A 5,558-nucleotide genomic window follows, 5' to 3' on the forward strand; every position below is an offset into this window, starting at 1 on the left:
ACTTTGGGAGAAGTTAATAGATAAAGAACAGATAAGCTAAGGAATTATAGGTGATAATGGGAGCCTCAGGAGGCTGCAAAACTATACCTGGAGACCAGAACTAGTGTTATTTCTGGAAGGGAGAACATGGGACCTGTTATAGGAAAAGGACTCTCCGTTCAAGGTGCCAGAAAATGTCTAGGAGGACTGGTCCAGATTCCCCAGGCCTCTTGCTACACTAACCTGGATTCTTCAACCATCGGCAATCCTGTATAAGAGAGGTAGTTAGTTATAATGAAACAAAGAAGCAAAATATCCTCTTTCAACCACTAAGACATACACTCTACTTCTTACTTTTGCTAATTGTGCTGAGTTAGACAAAAGAAAACCTATACAGGTAACATCCTAAAGGTTTGCTGTGAGCATTAAATTGATTCATTTATGTGAAGAACCCTAGCAGGATATCTGGCATTTAGGAGACCCTCAACAAATACTCATTTTTCTTTCTTCTTTTTCCTGTCCTGCCTCTGGCATAAAAGCAGTCACATTCTATGACTCTGGCTAAGTCAATCTCCTTGTGCCTCCACTTCTTTTCCTATAAAATGGATGGAATTATTTAGTCAATTTTTAAGGTTCTTTCCATCTATAAGTCTATGAATTGTGAAACGATATCACAGGTGTTCATAATAACGCTCTGATTTATATAAATATGTATGCAGAGGATATCTCCTATCTGGTGTTGGGCAGATCCTAGGAGCTTCCATCTAGCTTTCCTGCATTAACCTGTGTGAGCAGCTGTCAACTCACTAGAGGAAAGAAACTGCCCAGAAATTTTGAGATGCTTAAGTATTTTTAGATCAATTAGACTTCTTTAACATAAATACTTGTTTTTATCAAAAGGATTCCAATAAAATATTTTAAAGCAAAAATAAATAAATAAATGTGTATGCAAAATATAAACATACTCATTATTGTGATTCCAATGTAATGTATCAACTGCTCTTTAAGATTTTAGCAATTATTAATTGCACAGAAACTTGCAAGCCACTTTTGGGGTTGATGAGGTCCAGTGAACACATTCTCACAGAACTCATATGTATTATTTTGAGTATTTTACAGGCCTTCTTCCTCCCAAACCCTACCCAAAGTTGCTTTGTCAGTTAATTAATTCTCTCTGGGAAAGGAAGATTAAGTGTTATCAGCCTCCTGCCCATTTCAGCTAGGGGCAATTGAACTGAGCCCTTGCCCCAGGTTTTTGAAGGAGGTAATGTCAGAGCCAGGTGCCCCTGTCCCCAAGCCTGTGCTCACTCTACACCTCTCAGCCAAAGCCAGGATTGTTCCTGGTGCCAGATTACACTCAGCTGTGCTTTCATTTTTTATTATTTAAAGATTTCAGGGATATGAGTAATGATTAAATATGAGTTCTAAGAGATACAAAAGGATATGGAAAAGGCTCAGGGGACTTCAGTGAAACATATATGCTGCCATTATTCAAGTTTCTATTCTTATCGTAGAGAAACATGCATAGCTAAATTTTGGAGTGATAATACCGTGGAACTGAAGTACTACTATTAAATGACAAAAGAAGTATATCAATTTGGGGACCACTGCTACAGGATGACATGTATTTCCTACTGCTTGTGAATACACATGCCCTCATGATGGGACAATTCACTTACCAGTTATTGAGCCTATGATTTAATTCTTATCTGCTTTCCTAATTACTTCATGGATTTCAGTTGTGTAAAAATAACCAGTTAGCATCTGTTAGGCAGGGGATTGATTTTAACCGATCTCACATCCGTTTGTAGTCACATTTATAGGCTAGAGTCTTCCCCCAAGGTCTGTGCTCACACAGAAGTAGAGAGAGCCTGAGGTACTAGAGATTCAGAAAATGTAAATCCCTCCCAGAAAGTCTTCTGGGTTTTTTTTTTACTCTGGCCATTGGAGGTTACTCATCCTGGAAACGTTAGCCTACATACTAAGTCGTGAAGGACTTGGTCTGATCCCGAAGCTTGTGAAAGCAAGACACTGTAGCCAGTCAGATTTCAGATTTTCTGGAAAACTTTCTAATCAATGGCAACTTGAGAAGCTAAACCAAATGTATTAAGCCTTGCCATTCAAAGTGTGATCCAAGAACCTGTAGCATCAACATTACCTGGAATCTTTCGAAAAACAGAATTTCATACCCCACCAAGAACCTGCTGAATCAGCACCTGCATGTGAACAAGAACCCTAAGAATTTGTATACTTGCTGAAGATTGAGAAGCACTGTCTTAAAGAATTTCTGGGTCAAGACTATGCTGTCTTTCAGAAGGATACATCTCAAACACATCTGGGTAGGGGAGAGAAGTAGGTATGTGAGAGAATAACGATCACAGTCCTGGAAGGGGATAGATTTTGCTTTATTAAGAGCAATAATAACTCAACTATAAAATAAACTGACGTTTTAGGATCCTGAGTCTCACATGCTGCCATTCTAAGGGGCTTTAGGGAATAGCTACGGTTTTTCTCTTTCAAGTATTCCTTTCCCTTACAACCTACATTTGATAACAGAACTCCTCTTTCCTCTTTTCTTTCACTTACTTCATGTGGTAGAAAAGGAAATGACCTCATCACAAGATAAAGAGAGATCACAATGACAACACCGTATCAGCTCCTGAATCCAGCCATATCTGAAGACCACTTTGTGTTTTATGTTTGTGTATGACAGAGATTTCCCTTTTTTCTTAAGCTAGTTTAAATTGAGTTTCTGTAAAGGACAAATATCAATTCTGACAAATGAAAAAATATAGTAGCCTATCAATTTTATTTTCTAATGCCTCTTATTCGCTGATACCTATGAGTCACCAGGCATTTGAGAAAAAGTTCCAACACGAATGTAAGATTAAAAAAATAAAGAAAGAAAGAAAAAAGAGAGACACTTCTAAAATTTTTCCAATATTCAGAGTAATAAAAGGAAATGTTATGTCTATAAGACAATAACAACCACACGCTATGTGAAACAGAAAAGCAGAAACACTGAGAGACCAAGGAAGAGTAATTAAAATATGCTAACCAAAATAAACATGTTAACTTTACAAATGTTGGAAGACAAAATTGAGAAAAATCTCTCAGTAAAATAAAATGATAAAACAATAGATCTAGAAAAAGTGAGAAAAATAACAGAAATTAGAGAATTAATTCAGGAGTTTTACCTTCTCATTGAGAAGAGTTCCAAAAAGAGAGAAAAGGGGAAAGAAAGGGTTGGTATGTATCAAATAATATAATAAAATTTCCAAGAACTGAAGGATATGCATTTCAAATCATACAGGTCCACTGAAAGCCCAGAAAAATGAATAAAAAAAGTATCAAAGTACATCATCATAAAAGGATATACTATAGAATAAGGGAAAGTTATCTACATGAAATCCAGGAAATAAGGACTGCAAAACAGGAGGGTAAAAAAAAAAAAAAAAAAAAAAATGTCTCTTTCTGACAGAAGGAGAAAGTGAAAGACTAGGGTAAATTGGAGACATGTCAAAGGAGGTGTTGTGGAGGAAGAATTTCCTCTACCTTTCACAGTCCTTCTACCTGGGCTAAGAATCAAATTGACAAGAGACATATTAACAGGAGAAAATCAGATTTAATAGCCTACTAATGGGGAATCCACACAGACATGGAAATTCCAAAGACAGTGAGGCAACATGATGCTTATATGAGCTATGGAGAAGGATAGAGGTATGAAAGTACAAGAGGAGAAAGACCATTATTAGGAAGGTGAAAGGACATGTTTGGAAAACAAAGGTTGCCCTATTACATAAGTAAGTTTCTTAGGTAAAGAGGAATCTCTATTGGGGCACCTGGGTGGCTCAGTTGTTAACCATCTGCTTTCGGCTCAGGTCGTGATCCCAGGGTTCTGGGATCAAGCCCCACATCGAGCTCCCTGCTCTGCAGGAAGCCTGCTTCTCCCTCTCCCACTCCCCCTGCTTGTGTTCCCTCTTTCACTGTGTCTCTCTCTGTCAAATAAATAAATATAATCTTTAAAAAAAAAAAAAGAGTAATCTCTCTTAATAGGTCTCTTCCTGGTATAAGCAGGCAGTTGAGGGGGAGGTAAAGAGATTTTTCTGAACTTCTGGGTTTGGATTGCTTTTAACTCAAAATAATGTTGATGCCCAAAGCAGCCCATCTTGGGGTTGCCTGCCCTTGGCCCCTACAAGGGCAACTGGGGAAAAAAATAAAACAATATATTAATTGGTGTTTAGGCATGTAGAAATATTTTTACCATTAGAACAGAACAATTGGAGTATTTTGAAAAAAAAAGACAATAGATTCATAGAGAGCTAAACAAATAACTATTAGAGGAAATTTTTAACTACAGAAAAAATATACCCCAAAATAAAAGAAGTCACAATATGTTACTTGGGTCTGCATTGCACAATATTTACAAGGTAATAATATCATAAACACTAACAGCTGATTTAACCAAAAATTGTGGTAGAAGACTATACAAGGATAATGAGAACAGAAATTAAATAATGAAAAGAAATAAATGCTAAGCTATTATATAAAAATATTAAGTTTTATATATTAATAAATATAAATAAACAATGGTATAATAATATATGTGATATGATATATATTATTTAATTAATATTAATAAAAATTAATATATGATACCCAATGTTAATAATTCAGGAAATAGCAGTATGTATCTATTATTTAGAAATATCTACATAAAGAAAAGAAGAAACAGTTACCGAAGGGGTAGAGAGGGATGAAAGTAAGAACTGCTTGTTTCTCTTCAAAAGTCTTTTAAAAATCTTTGCTTTAAATAGTATGTGCTTGGGGCCCCTGGGTGGCCCAGTTGTTAAGCGTCTGCCTTTCGCTCAGGTCATGATCCTAGGGTCCTGGGACTGAGCCCCACAATGGGGTCCCTGCTCGGTGGGGGGCCTGCTTTTCCCTCTCCCTCTCCCCCTGCTTGTGTTCCCTCTCTCACTGTCTCTCTCTCTGTCAAATAAATAAAATCTTAATAAAATAAAATTAAATTAAATTAAATAAAATTAAATAAAATAAATAAAAAATGTATGCTTATTACTATGGTAAAAATTTAAAATTTTAAATATATTTCAAAAGCTAGGTAGCCTGTGGGTGCCTGGGTTGCTCAGTTGGTTAAGCATCTGCCCTCGGCTCAGGTCATGATCTCAGAGTCCTGGGATGGAGCCCAATGTTGAGCTCCCTGCTCAGTGCGGAGTCTGCTTCTCCCTAACCCCCAACCCTCATGCTCTCTTGCTCTCATTCTCTCTCTCAAATAAATAAATAAAATCTTAAAAAAAAAAAGTTAGGTAGCCTGGAGGGAGAATAGAGACGAACTCCTTTTTAAAACAGCAATGCCAAAGAATAATGGAACACTACATCAAAAACTAATGGTGTAATGTATAGTGATTAACATAACATAATAACAAAAAATAAAAATAAATAAAGCAGCAATGCAGGAGAAGTATTATCTGAGATGAGGAATGGGGAGAGACCTGTTGTAAGCAGTGTGGCCTCTCTGGACAGGCCCACAGGAGAATCCTAAAAGGTGTCCTTTTCACAGA

This window comes from Zalophus californianus, chromosome 13 (genome assembly GCF_009762305.2).
Source record: "Zalophus californianus isolate mZalCal1 chromosome 13, mZalCal1.pri.v2, whole genome shotgun sequence".
NCBI lineage: Eukaryota > Metazoa > Chordata > Mammalia > Carnivora > Otariidae > Zalophus > Zalophus californianus.